The sequence below is a fragment of the Carcharodon carcharias genome, chromosome 21, assembly GCF_017639515.1.
Source record: "Carcharodon carcharias isolate sCarCar2 chromosome 21, sCarCar2.pri, whole genome shotgun sequence".
Taxonomy (NCBI): domain Eukaryota; kingdom Metazoa; phylum Chordata; class Chondrichthyes; order Lamniformes; family Lamnidae; genus Carcharodon; species Carcharodon carcharias.
Genome location: NC_054487.1, coordinates 82,061,597 through 82,077,141, shown reverse-complemented (window position 1 = coordinate 82,077,141; position 15,545 = coordinate 82,061,597). Strand labels below are relative to the sequence as shown.

Genomic DNA, 15,545 nt, shown 5'->3' with positions numbered 1-15,545 from the left:
GATTCTTGTACAGTGATCTGCTGGAGCAGGGGTGGAGTTAAACCTTAGAACCATTAGCTGTACATTAAACTCAACATAGAGAAATCTGTAGAAAAGATAAGGGGCGGACTTCTTGTCAAAAGCCAGGGAATTAAAACTGGTGCAGCAAATAGAAGTAGGGCAGACAGCTGCCCTGTGTCTGAGTGTTCATTGTTGATAATCGTCAATCTGTGGTCTCAGAGTAATTCAAAACAGGAATAAGGTATTGCTCCTGGTTATCAGCCAGCATTTAAGAGAGTGCAACAATGTGCTAGCAGACTGCAGCCACATAAAAGCCCTGCAGCACACTTCATAAGTACAGTTCTGCTCCATAGGTAGGTACATTTGCATTAAGTAACTGGATCACCCTGCAATTATTTTATAAATACTGAAATTAAGTTTAACTTCTTTCCCAGTGGCCAAGTAGGACTGCACATGGCAGTGCACCAATACCCTCCTGATACTTAGGGGAGGCAGTGGCGACGATGTCAGTCGACTGGTAATCAACAGGGCCACAGGTTCACATCCCACCATTGCAACCGGTAAAATTTAAATTCAATTAATAAATCTGGAATTTAAAAAAACTTGTCCCAATAATTGTGACCGTGAAATGATTGTCACAAAAAAAAAACAAATGGTTTTCTAATGCCCTTGAGGGAAGGAAATCTGCTGTCCTTACATGTCTCCAGATCCACAGCAATGTGGTTGCCCCTCAACTGTCCCTATGAAGTCTAAAAGGGATGAAAATGGAAGGACCACCCAGCATCTATCCAGGCCTAACAACACTGTGGGTGTACTTACACCCATATGGACTGCGGCCATTCTCAAGGGCAATTAGGGATGGGCAATAAATGCTGGCCTTGCCAGTGACACCCACATCCCATAGAAGAAAAGAGATGAGCCAAATCCAGGGAGCTCTGCTTACAACTGCTTCCTCTCACTTGTTTACTTTGCTTTGCAGAGTTTAAAATTATAATGTTATCTGGGAATTTTTTTAAACCTAACTTTTAAATTAGACAACCACAACATCACTTCACGTTCACAAACGCCCACAGCCCTGCCAAATTGCAGACACACTGATCCCTTGGTCTCGCGTCACCTTTGTTTCAACATGTTGGGCAATGTTTCTCATCAGGATTATTTTTTTCCCTGTGAGTCCAAAGGGTACACGAATCAGGTTGAATGTTTCTGCATTTTGAGGAAAGCCCTGAACAGTCAAAATGGGGGAAGACTCAAGATAAACCCATTGGGGCGGACAGACAGGCACTGGCTTCACTCAGGCCAGTTCAAAGTTCAATCCTGTCTCCCTCTAGATCAGAGAATCGATAATGAGCTCATCCAGCAAAGAGGAAAGACATACCTAGAGCGAACAACCAGGGCAGTTTGCAAAGTCCAAGGAAGAGTGCTAGAAAAATAACAAGGGCACCACACAAGATGTAAGAACAGAAGGAGGCCATTCAGCCCTTTGAGCCTGCTCCACCATTCAATGGGATCATGGCTGATTTGCGACACAACTTATATGCCCGCCATTGTCCACATTCCTTGATACCTCTGGCTAACAAAAGTTTATCAATCTTAATTTTAAAACTAACTAATCTAGCATCACTGACACTTATGGAAGAGACTTCCAAACTTCTATCACTCTGTGTGTGGAGAAATGTTCCCTAAGTTTACACCTGAAAGGTCTGGGTCTAAGTTCTAGACTATACCCTCTTGTGCTAAATTCCCCAACTAGGGGAAAAAGTCTTTCTCTATCTCCCCTCTCTGCTCCCCTTAATATCTTGAAAACATTGACCCAAATCACCACTTAATCTTCTAAATTCCAGGGAATACTACCCAATTTGGTTAATCTCCCTCTCGTAGCTAAACTCGTGGAATCCAAGTGTCATTCTGGTAAATCTACACTGCATTACCTCCAAGGCCGATGCTTCCTTCCTAAGATGTGGTGCCCAGAACTGCTCACAGTAATCCTAGGTGAGGTCTAAGCGGGGCTTTGTATAGCTGAAGCATGACTTCTACCCTCCTTGGATTCTAGTCCTCGCGATATAAAAGCCGACATTCCATTATCCTTTTTGATTATTTTCTGTACCTGTTCATGAAAAGATAATGATCTTGGTTCCTGACTCCCAAGTCTCTTTGGACCTCCACTGTTTCTAGCTTTTCAACATTTAGAAAGCCCCCTGTTCTATTCTTTTCAGGTCCAAAGTGGATGATCTCATATTTGCCGACATTGAAATCCATTTGCTAGAAGGCTCGATTTTCCGGCCCTGCCCACCGCTGGGATCGTCCACTCCCACCGAAAGTCAATGGGCCGGGCCACCGAATTTCCCAGGGCAGGTCCCACCATGGGGGGGCCAGAAAGTCCCGGCTACAGTTTTGTTCATTCACTTAATCTATCAATACCTCTTTGCGATATTATGCTTCCATCTACACTGCTTACAACGCCGCCATTCTTAGTGTCATTGGCAAACTTGGATACAAGGCTTTCGATTCCATCCTCTAAGTCATTAATGAATGGTGGTGAGTAGTTGAGGCCCAAAAACAGATCATTACTAGTCACATTCTGCTAGGTAACGTACCTGCTCATTATCCCTACTCGCTGTCTCTTTCCACTCAGCCATTTCCTAACCAGGTCAATAATTTGCCCTCAATTCCATGATCTTCAGCTTCAGCTAACAGCCTCCTATGAGGAACTTTGTCAAATGCTTTCTGCAAGCCATATAAATAATATCCATAGAGATTCCCTTGTCCACTACTTTAGTCATCTGTTCAAAAAATTCAATAAGGTTCGTCAGCATGAATTACCCTTTACAAATCCACACTGGCTCCTTCTGATCAGCTGAAAAATTGCAAGGAGTTCAATCACTCTGTCCTTAATTAGACACTCGTAAGTCCCTGACAACAGATGTTTGACCAACTGGTCTTTAATTCCTCGATTTCCTGCTCTTGGCTCTTATAAATAGCGCAGTGACATGCAGAATTTTCCCATTTAAAAGGAGCAATTCCTGAAGCGAGAGAAATTTGGAACATTATAGGTAGGGCAATTTTTAAAATATTCTTTCATGGGATGTGGGAATTTGTTATCCATCCCTCATTGCCCTTGAACTGAGGGCAGTTAAGAGTCAACCACATTGCTGTGGGCCTGGAGTCACATGTAAGGATGGCAGATTTCCTTCCCTGAAGGACGTTAGTGAAGATTAGTTATCACCTCAACAAAAACAAAAATACCTGGAAAAACTCAGCAGGTCTGACAGCATCTGCGGAGAGGAACACAGTTAACGTTTCGAGTCCGTTTCAAACCCTGGAATGGACGCTGTCTGGTCCTGGGGATTTGCCACTCTTTAGTGCCATCAATTTCCCCATTTAAGTTATCTTAAGTTAATTTTGTTAAGTCCCTGATTCAATAATAGTTACTTAGGGATATCTGGCAAACTGACCACTTCATCTACTGTAAATACTGATGCAAGGCAGTTCTCCAGCACATCCTCCATTTCCTTATTTTCACTGGCAACATCCGCATTATCAGGTTCCAAGGGTTTAGTTTACATTGCTCGCGATCACTGACTTTCCTATTGCGACATGGCTTTGCTGCCTTTGCAAGCTTCTTTTCACACTCATTTTTGTAGCTCTTACCGTCAACACCTCTTTGTCCTTTTGTCTGACATCTTTTGACAATCTCCACCTATCACTGGCCCTCTATCCAGCTCTACCTGTCCCATTCCCCTTAAACCAGCTTATATTTCACCTCTCTTCTGTTTTTCCTTAGTTCTGTTGAAGAATCATACGGACTCGAAACGTTAACTGTATTCCTCTCCGCAGATGCTGTCAGACCTGCTGAGTTTTTCCAGCTATTTTATTTTTGTTTTTGTTTTGTAGCTCTTACTGGCTGACTTGTCACTCCTTGTTGCTCTTATTATCTTTCTCATCAGCCATATTGTCTCAATCTTATGCGATCTCAATTTACAGGGAGATGGTGGCTTAGTGGTAATGTCACTGGACTAGTAATCCAGGGGCCCAGGCTAATGCTGTGTGGACGTAGGTTCAAATCCCACCATGGCAGCTGGTGGAATTTAAATTTGATTAATAAATTTGGATTTGCAAGGTAGTCTCAGTAATGGTGACCATGAAGCTACCACTGATTACCGTAAAAACCCCATCTGGTCCATGAGTGGCCTTTAGGGAAGGAAATCTGCCACCCTTACCCGGCCTGGCCTACATGTGACTCCAGACTCACTGGAATGTAGTTGATCTTTAACTGCCCCTCTGAAATGACCTAGCAAGCCACTCAGCTGTACCAAACTGTTACAGGTACCAGGTGGACTGCAGCAGTTCAAGGTGGCAGCTTGCCACCATTTTCTCAAGGGTAATTAGGGATGGGCAACAATTGCTGGCCTTGCCAGCAATATCCACATCCCATGAATGATTAGAAAAAAACCTACATGAAAGTTAAAATCTTCCGTTAAAAATGCCCTGCTTTTACTCCATGCTTGTTTAATCTCTGTATTTCTACAAGCTACCACTTCACAGTTACCAGCAGGGGGCCTATACACAATTCCCACTGCAGTCTTAATTCCACCCATAAAGTCTCCATTACCACCTTCCTCCCATTATATCCTCTCTTATCATTGAAATGGTTTCATCTTTAATCACCAAGGCTACTCTTCCCCCTCTACTATTTTCCTTACCCTTCCTGTAGACCTTATAACCTGGGATATTTAGTTCTGGTCCTGACTATCTTGTAGCCCTGTTTCCATAATGGTTATCATGTCATGTCCTGCAAGTTGAATTTGCGTTTGTAATCCATTCAATTTGCTCTTTTTACTGATTGTATAAGGAACACTTCCTTGGGGCACTCACCCAAACCTGTCTTTCTGCTGTAATGTTTAAATAACATTATTTCCTATTTCTGTCTCCTGGTTTAATTGCTTCACACCTCATGGCCGTCAATTTAAGAGCTTGGATTAAGTATTGCTGGAGAAAAAAAGGGACACGTTGAAGCTTTTTGTCTTGCACTCTTCAGGACACTTTGCAAGAATACCAATATAAGGGGGAAACAACAATTTAAAGCATTATGCGAAGAGATTGCTGATTGATTGGCAAGTGGACCTTGATTGGTAGAGGCGCTGCCATGGAAAATGTACCAGTAATGGTGACTGACCAATCAGAACTCTCTTCGCATACACTTTAAATTGTTGTTTTCCCCTTATATTGGTATTCTTGCAAAGTGTCCTGAGGAGTGCAAAATGAAAAGCTTTGACATGTCTCTTCTCAGCAAAACTCAAGTTTGGATTAGTTTATAGAAAATACTTTTTTGGAGATGGTCTTTAATCAAACTAATCCAACTGCCTGCAAATAGCTCCAACCCCCTACAGGGACAAAACAAAGATAAGACACCAACTTCAAAATGCAATTAAATGTATAAATTAAAATAATTCTGCCCGATTCCTTTGAAGCAAATGCTGTTGACATGATCTGAAACCCATCTGTATGAGGCCGGGGGAAGCTGCAAAGTCCATCTCCACAGAGGCTGCACTCAGAACCTGATCCTGCAAAAAACAAGTTCTAGTTTGGAACTTGACACAGAAAAGTCCGGCAACAGTCTCATCCCCAGGTAACTAACACATTATTGGGTTCAATAGCGAAGAATTAAGAGAATCTACAACTCTTCAGTTGGGATATTAACCTACATCACTGAATGAGCTAACAAAGCAGTGAAAACTGATCCCAGTTTTCCAATGCTACTTTGTCAAAGAATTTGGTTCACTCCAACAGATGTTTAGATTTTATATTACAGAAAGGAAACTTCAGCTGAAATGCACTCTAGCTCCAGCCACTGACTTGGCGTAAAGCAGTGCGCTATATTTCTTTATTTTATTCTTTCATGGGATGTGGGTGTCGTTGGCAAGGCCAGCGTTTGTTGCCCATCCTTAACTGCCCCTGAATTGAGTGGCTTGCTAGGCCATTTCAGTGGGCAGTTAACAGTCAGGCACATTACTGTGGGTCTGAAGTCACACGTAGGCCAGGCCAGGTAAAGGTGACAGATTTCCTTCCCTAAAGGACATTCATGAACCAGATGGGTTTTACAACTATCGATGATCTTTTCATGGTCACCATTACTGAGACTTGCTTTCACTAAATTGATTTTAAATTCCACCGGCTGCCATACTCATGCCCCCAGTGCATTAACTTGGGACTCTGCATCACTAACCCAGGGACATTAACCACAATGCCACTGTCCTCCCCAATATGTTAACACAGTGCCTGGAATAAAGGTGTTCAAATAAAATTACAGCACTTCCTATTGGTATGTTCAGCTCTGTTGGAGGAAATCAAAGTATGAAAATTATTAGTGACAGAGAGGAAAGCGCAGGAGGATAAAGTGCCACTGGGATTGCAAGCAGTCCCAAACAGGGCCTCCCGAATTGCACCAATACCATAGATCACAAGTTCAGCTATTCTCCCTTCCTGTAATAAACTGGGCTGTTTGCCCATGAAGGTTTGATAGAATTAAACAGCAGAATATAGTGTTTGGTTTCAGGAATAATTGTGAGCAGTCCACACCTCCAGCTACATGCAGTCTTTCACAATCCCAACTACTTGAGATTGCTCGAGATTCTAACCAGTCATCACGACTTTATATAGAATAAAGATTTGCACGTATGTAGCACTTTTCATGCCCGAAAGGATATTCCAAAGTGCCTTACAGCCAGTGGAGTACCTTTGAAGTCTTGTCATTGTTACAATGTAGGAAAGAAGGCAGCCAAGCTGTGCACAGCAAGATCCCAAAACAGCATTGAGAAGAATGGCCAGAAATTTGTTTCTTTAAGTGATTTTGGTGAGAGTGATAAATATTGGCCATCTTGTGATCCCAGCTGAGGTTACTCCTAGGCAAGCCTGATCCCAGGGTGGAACCCGACTTGATAGATCCTAACTTTTTTTGTTTGTTTAGATGCGTGGAGAGTAGATACTGAACAGAGTCACAGGAATCAACTGATGAACTTTTAACAAAAGAATAAAACATTTATTAAAGAAGAAAAGATGAACAATATTACAATAGTCCTACACCCACAGCTATACCTGTATAGATATATACAGATTTGTAAGGATAGCACAAGTTAGAAAAACTATCTTGTACTCTAGTGTCCACAGTAAGCAGTCTATGTAAACCAAAAGGTGACCTGTGGTCCGGCACACCACATCTGAAACCAAGTGACAGTTGCCACCCTAAACAGATGCTATGGATCTCTCATCAACTCCCCCCTGACGCTTGGCTCACCATGAGCCAACTGGTCTCACTGAATTCCGTCCTTCACATGAGGGTCACACGTCCTTCTCCACTCTCTAAGACTTCGCCCTGGAAGCTTCTCCCAAACACCTTCTGCAAGGGTTCACCTCCAGTGTTTCAAACTCTCCTTCTGACATTCCTCTTCCCTGGGTCACCACATGCAGTCAAGCTGTCTTCCACGCTCTCTCTCTCTCTCCAATTCAGCTGTCAACAGTACACCACGGCTTCACACGCCCACAGCAAAGAGCTACAGACCTTCCGCCGTCTCTCTGGGCCTCCTGGCCTCTTGCAAGCTGTTCTCACTTTAAATCTGCTTTCCGCTGCTTTTGTCTCTTTAAATCTGAAGCTTGGAGCCTCTCTGCCTCACTCTTAACTTCACTCAACAGGACCTTTTCCAGGTTCCTGTCCTTCCTTTGGCTAGAGGGTCTTCTTTGGACTTTCCCCTCTTCTACTCCCCAGGATTTTTGAGGTTATTCCTTAACTTGAGAGTGACTTTCTGTCCCTCTTGCTCCGGTCTCTCTCTGGCAGCTTTCAACCAATTTTAGCTTGGGACTGACTATCTGCCACTATTAGATAGATCAAAACCAGCTGAACTCCAACAGCTTCCAAAACAAACTGCTGTGTCTAACTTCTGTGTGTGTGTGTCTGTGGGAGGGACCTGCCTCTCTGGATCCCTGTTGCTAGGCAACAGCCCAATTCTCCTACTCTTATTTGCTTAACTTCTTAAGTCATAAACTCTCATTAAAAATGCAAGCGCATCTTTAAAGTGAAGCTAAAACTCAATTTGACCTTTCTTAGTACAGAGATACAAAAATACAAATCAAACTTAAACTTTAAAGCTAATACCCATTCCTAAAACCTACAAATACTAATATAATTTCCTTAAACTATCTCTATTTCCTAACAGCCAAGACACTGGAGAACACTCCTCTGCTGTCCTTCAGATCATTTCCATAAGATCATTTCCACCCACCTAGGATGACAGATGGGCCCTCGGTTTAGCTTTTTCTATGAAATATGATATCTTTGATAATGCAGCATTCCCTTTGTACCACCACTGATACTGTGAGTCTCTCTCAGTAGTACCCCTACAACAGTGCAGCATTCTCTCAGAACTGTCCTTCCAACAGCACACTCCTTCAGTACTGGCCCCCCCAACAGTGCAGTGCTCTCTCAATACTGACCCTCCAAAAGTGCAGCACTCCCTCAGTACTGGCCCTCTGACAACGCGGTGTTCCCTCAACACTGACCCTCCGACAGTGCGGCATTCCCTCAGTGCTATCCTCGGACAGTGCAGCACTCCCTCAGTACTGACCCTCTGACAGTGCAGCGCTCCTTCAGTACTGGCTCTCTGACAATGCGCTGTTCCCTCAACACTGACCCTCCGACTGTACAGCAATCCCTCAGTACTGACCCTCCAACAGTGCAGTGCTCTCTCAGTACTGGCTCTCTGACAACGTGGTGTTCCCTCAACACTGACCCTCCGACTGTGCAGCGTTTTCTTATTATTCCACTGGGAGTGCAACCTAGATTTTTTTCTCACATCTCTGACTCAGAGGTGAGTGTGTTGCCAATTAAGCCACTGCTGCCATCTTATACAATATTACATTGGCCAACCTTACATCATAGCAACAAGAAAATACCCAGCCACATCCAAGTAATTCAATCATTAATGACTCAGGCATATTTATTGCACTAAACATGCTTAAACAACTCCCAGCATTGAACTGAAATAAAGCAGCTCAAAATACACTCAAATAAATAGTTAAAATCTCACCAAATATTCTTACTGAGGCTAAACTCCCAATTCTCCTGAACTTTGACCCTCCATTTGCATCTGCAGATTCTCCCTGTTCTGTCACAACTTGTCACGTCGCTCAGGTATCAACACATTCCACACAAAATTACTGGGCTGTACAGTGAGTGTTTGCACAAAGGGACGCACAGGTGAGAGGCGCCACTTAGCCCATTGAGTCCGACCTTCCATTGAAACCAATGATTCCCAGTTACAGCCTCCTGCTGTTAACTTGCTGACTCCAGGTCCAGCCTTCATCTTCCATCCCAGGTGTTAATGAATGACTGTGTGAACAACCACTTCCTGGTACCAGTTGCGAAGTCACCTATTCCCAGTTTATACTATGCACAGTTGTGGGTTAACTTGTAACTGTGCTCAGCGTGGACCTTTTTACTTCCAGCTCATCTCCTGTATCCCGTTGCAGGCTCCACATGAACAGAAAAGCGTAGCATCAAAGGGGACCATTCAGCCCATCGTGCTATGTTAGCTTTCATTTGCCACCTTTCAAAGGTTGAAAAATCCATTTTTGAGCCTTTTCTCATATCACAGACCCCTCCATGACCCTGCCCCAAATGTTTCTTTTCAGCTACAAGGATCAAGTCGAACAATCCAGAGCAAATACAGGTTATGAGGGTTTCTGCCTCTAACACACTTTCAGGCAGTGAGTTCCAGGTTCCCACCATCCTCGGTGAAAAAATTCTTCCTCACATCCCCTTTTAAACCTCCTGCCCCTTACCTTAAATCTATGCCCCCTGATCCCTCCACCAAGGGGAAAAGTTCCTTTCTGTCTACCTTATCTATGTCCCTCATAATTTTATACACTTCAATCATGTCCCTCCTCAATCTCCTCTGCTCCAGGGAAAATAAGCCCAATCTCTCCTCAAAACTAAAGCTCTCCAGCCTAGGCAACATCCTGGTAAATCTCCTCTACGCTCTCCCTTGTGCAATCACATCCTTCCTATAATGTGGATTTCAGGACTGCACGCTGTACTCTAGCTGTGGCCTAACCAGCATTTTATACAGTTCCAGCATAACCTCCCTGCTCTTATATTCTATGCCTCGGCTAATAAAGGCAAGTATCCCATATGCCTTCTTAACCACCTTATCTACCAGTCCCGATATTGCCCCTCTTCACAAAATGTATCTCTTCATACTTCTGTGTATTAAATCTCGTCTGCCATATGTCTATTTCACTAGCTTGTCTGTTACTTTCCTCCTTACAGTTTACTCCATTTGTCAGTTTCATCTCATCTGCAAATTATGCCCTGTATACTCTAGTCCAGGTCATCATTATTTATCCCGGCGAACGAACACCCTGTATGTCAGTCCAAAAAACAATCAATCATTCACCACACTCTCTGCCTTTGCATCTTAGCCAAAATATGATACAAAATTATATACAATATACATTAGACAATTCTATCTTAACACAAGTATCAAAATATTGGAGATATATGTGGAGAACGTTGACATAAACGTAGTTAGTTTAATATGCCTGGCAGTGCAAATTTAATCAAGATTAGTGGACTAATCAATTAGTGCCTAACAAACACCCAAAGTGACAAGAGCTGCAATACCAAGGATTGGACATCTTCACACAGACCAACACAAAAAGAAAATGGCATTGGTTTTCTTACAAGATATTGCACAGGAGATCAGGAAATAGAAACATTCATTTTGTTCAACTCCTTCTACGCAACCCTCGCGCTTCACAGCACAAATGCTTCATCAGATCAGGTTGGCACGACTTAACTCTGCCACATTTGCTGGCTCCGTTTGGGAGCAGAATCACAAATGAACACAGCTATTGTTCAGATATCTGAGTGTGTTCCTGTGTTTATCAAAAGGAATAGTCACAAAAAGGCAAAGAGACTGTTAACTCCAGCCTTTCACTTAAAATTTAAAAAACTAGAGGGGTTTAATAGACCATCAATATCAGCAACCATTTGTGTGATTCCCACTCAAATAATGAAAAGACAAAAAAGGAATAGGGAATAGAAACAGGTTTGATTTACTTGATTTAAACAAATGTTGGTTAAAAACAAAATATGTACAGCTAGCTTAAAATCACTGCCAATGGGGCTGAATGTTGATGCTCACATCTTATACAGACACCAATTTAATTGGGAAGATCGAGGCCAACAATCAGCTCGAGGGCACTGCATCAGCAACAGATTCAGACTTTGCTAGGCACTTGAGCTACCAACTGAACAAGTCGGATCAAACACCTCAAACTGTTTTGCGCTGCTGGTGTTTCACAATGTATTCTGGAGTTTATAACCAAACAAAGGGGCTTCCTCAACACAGTTAGTGAAGATAATAAGCTGTTCACACATTGTCCAATTTTGTAGAATTGATCAAGAATCTCTTCAGTTTGATACAGTAAAGAAAAATGAACAAAAATACTCAATAATGATACATTCAAGAACAACTTTTAGATACATTATTCCATGATTGTTACACTGAACTTTACTTACAGATAAACAAGTCTTTCCACAAAACTAGTTTTCTGAACAAAGTTGGAATTGGCAATGCACTGTAATTAACTTTGTAACTAAATTCTAACTAGCTATACAATGTAAATAAACATTTTAACTAGCTATACAAACCACTGTAACCAGCTATATGGTATAGCTAAACATATAACTAGTTACGCAAAACTAGTTATACAATGTAATTGAACATTGTAACTGTATATAATGCAGCTTTTTAAAAATGTAATTCCAGAAGCGAGACACTTAGAAAGACTCAAATAACATGCACAGCGAAATACACAACAGACGCTCTGACATTCTCAACTAATGAACTGGGGACAGGACCAAAATCATTCACAATTTCAAACACTGGCTCACAACCTGTTGAAAGCTGCTGGAACTTTCACTGAGTTGGGATCATTGGTGCTTCCCATTGCAGCTCACTCCCCTCTGTTCCTGAATTCCTAAGGTCAATGGATGTCGGTCAGCGCGAGGCAACATTGGGTTTTATGGAATAAGCAGCTCTTTATCCAGCATCCAATGTCTTTGCGATTAAATGCTTGCACAGCTTGATTCCAGAGATAGAGCAGTCTCCCTAGTACCTATGGACGCTGCATGAAAATAACTGCCCACTGAGAACTTTTATAATACCCTTCTGAAAATAAGTGTATTGTGTCCATAATTTATTGCTTTCAAGATATTTCACTAATGATGTGCCAAACTTTGCCGATTCATCATGTGCCTCATCTTTCTCTACTGGGTTTAGCAATGGACCCTTTGCTATTTCTTAACTTCTGTTTTACAAATAGTAGCGCCAGAGGCAACAGTTACAGTTTGAGATATAGAAAGACACCCCGTTACACTATGGTATGTTTTCGAACACTCACCACAGCAGTCCCAACATCACACACAAATAGAAAGGCTTTTCTCACCGGTGCTACTGATCGTAAACAGTTGGCCAATCCTTACTTTTCTCAGTTCCAATTATGCCAACATCTTTCTCATTGTGTTGAAGTTAATGCCTTGAATTCAACACACCATCTGTTTCTCAAAGTTAGTCTATCCCAGCAAAAAGAAAGATTTGCATTTATTTCGGGCTTTACACAACCACCAGACATCTCAAAACACTTTACAGCCAATGAAATAGCTTTGAATTGTAGTCACTGTTATACTGTAGGTGATATGATGGCCTATTTGTGCACAGCAAGCTCCCACAAACAGCAATGTGATAATGACCAGATAATCTGTTTTTGTGGTAGTGAATGAGGGATAAATATTGGCCAGGACACTGGGGAAAAATCCCCTGCTCTTCATCAAAACACTGCCATGGGATCTTTTACCCCCATCTGAGGAGGCAGACAGGGCCTTGGTTTAACATCATATCCAAAGAGCAGCACCTCTGACAGTGCATCATTCCCTCAGTCCTGTACTGGAGTGTCAGCCTTGATTGTTGTGCTCAATACCTGGAGGATGGGACTTGAACCCTAAATCTTGAGAGTCAGAGGGTGAGAGTGTTACCAACTGAGCCACAGATGAGACTTAAATCTAGGCACTCCTTCCCTCCCTGAGCTTTCACCTTTCCTTTAAATGCAGAGCATCACTGAACAACTCATTGTTCATTCATTCGACTTCCTCTCCCGCTCTTTTTCACTTTGGTGATGTGTCATGCTGTAACTAATTCTGTTCAGCCGCCTTTTCCTCCTTTTAATTAATTTTTTAAAAATGTGAACCTTTTCGCTTACATAGAAAAGATGAGACATCCATTCTCACTTCTGATCTCTTATTTTATAAGGAAGCATATTAAGGGGTATAGCAGTGTCGTGATTATGTCATCATACAAATATTTATACAAATATTTTTGATGTTTAAGATAAAACAATGAAGTCTACAGCAACTGGCAAGACTAAGGCAGGTTTTCCTCATAACCATTTAGCAGGAATTGAAGATAATTGGAGCATTAGTCAGCACAGATCTTATCTAACTTTTGTAACCCATGAGAAAGCTCAAATCCATCCTGTGATAAACATAACTCTATTTAGCGGAAGTACTGCACATAGTTCCCAGCTCAGGGCAATATGATGACAGATTTCACGAGAGAACGTCACGCTCTGTGGAGCCAGGAACTTCCCCAGAAGTTATTCAACTACCTGTTAGATGTGGATGAGTGAATAACACCACGGGCCTGGGCATATTTTGGACAAGGTCTGCTGGTTTGCTGCACTTCACCTGGAACTGTACAACACTGACCAGATCAGAGTAATTCTGCTGCCCACACAGCCAGGTCTGTCCTGGTACCTCAGAAAGTGAAGATCAAATTGCAGGAAGCAGACACATATCAGAGGGCTGATTACCCACAACGTTTTCATCGTTCTTTCACAATTGCTCTGGTTTTGGCTGTCTCGCCTCACACTCTTTAATTAAGGAAATTTGTTTATCTTCCAATTGTCAACTGCAGCTGCGTATATTATACAATGCAGCCTCGCCCTCTTCAACAGAGGGAGCAGATACCAATCAGTCACTGCACTCTCCCCAACACAGCGGAGTCATTTTTACATTATTCATTCATGAGATGCAGGCATCACTGGCTAGGCCATCATTTGATACCCATCCCTAACTGCCCTTGAAAAGGTGGTGGTGAGCTGCCTTCTTGAACTGCTGCAGTCCATGTGGTGTAAGCGCACCCAAAGTGCTTTTAGAGAGAGGGAGTTTCAGGATTTTTAACCCAGTGATAGTGAAGGAACAGCGATATATTTCCAAGTCAGGATGGTGAGTGACTTGGTGCAAAACTTCCAGGTGATGGTGTTTCCATCTATCTGCTGCCTTTGTCCTTCAAATTGTAGTGGTCATGGGTTTGGAAGTTGCTGTCTAAGTAGCCTTGGTGAATTCCTGCAGTGCATCTTGGAGATGGTACACACTGCTGCTACTGTGCATCAGTGGTGGAGGGAGTGAATGTTTGTGGACTGGGTGCCAATCAAGCAGGCTGCTTTGTCCTGGATGGTGTCAAGCTTCTTGAGTGTTGTGGGAGCTGCACTCATCCAGGCAAGTGGAGAGTATTCTATCACACTCCTGATTGGTGCCTTGTGGATGGTGAACATCTCCACTTCTGACCTTATGATGGAAAGAAGGCCACTGATGAAGCAGCTGAAGATGGTTGGGCCTGAGACACTACCCTGAGGAACTCCTGCAGTGATATCCTGGAGCTGAGATGACTGACCTCCAACAACCACAACCATCTTCCTTCGTGCTAGGTATGACTCCAACCAGCAGAGAGTTTTCCCCCTAATTCCCATTGACTCCAGGTTTGCTAGGGCTCCTTGATGCCACACTTGGTCAAATGCTGCCTTGATGTCAAGGGCAGTCACTCTCACCTCACCTCTGGAGTTCAGCTCTTTAGTTCATGTTTGAAACCAAGGCTGTAATGAGGTCAGGAGCGGAGTGCCCCTGGCAGAATCCAAACTGGGCATCAGCGAGCAGGTTATTGCTGAGCAGGTGCCACTTGATAGCACTGTTGATGACCTCTTCCATCGCTTTACTGATGATTGAGAGCTGGCTGATGGGGTGCTAATTGGCCAGGTTGGATTCGTCCTGCTTTTTGTGTACAGGACATACCTGGGCAATTTCCCACATAGCAGGGTAAATGCCAATGTTGTAGCTGTACAGCAACAGCTTGGCTAGGGGCATGGCAAGTTCTGGAGCACAAGTCTTCAGTGCTGTTGCCGGAACATTGTCAGGGCCCAGAGCCTTTGCAGTATTCAGTGATATCAATCAACCACTGCCCTCTTCCTGACAGAGTGGAACAGACAATAATCTTAATGCTGCTAGCTTGGTTGATATCAGCACACAGAGCTCCAGTTTGGAATTCTCTAAAACCCATGATTTAGTTAAGCACCTTCTCACACACTGACCGTTTTAAAACAAAGATAACAGCAATATACTGCGGGTGATGGAAATCTGGAAAAGCAAACAGAAAATG

The 15,545-nt window shown here is 42.9% G+C and overlaps 1 protein-coding gene across 1 annotated transcript in view; it reads right to left on the bottom strand.

Moving 5' to 3' along the window:
- The window catches only part of tspan9a (tetraspanin 9a), a 225,770-nt gene that overhangs the window by 198,945 nt on the left and 11,280 nt on the right, over positions 1-15,545 (bottom strand). The window lies entirely within an intron of this gene.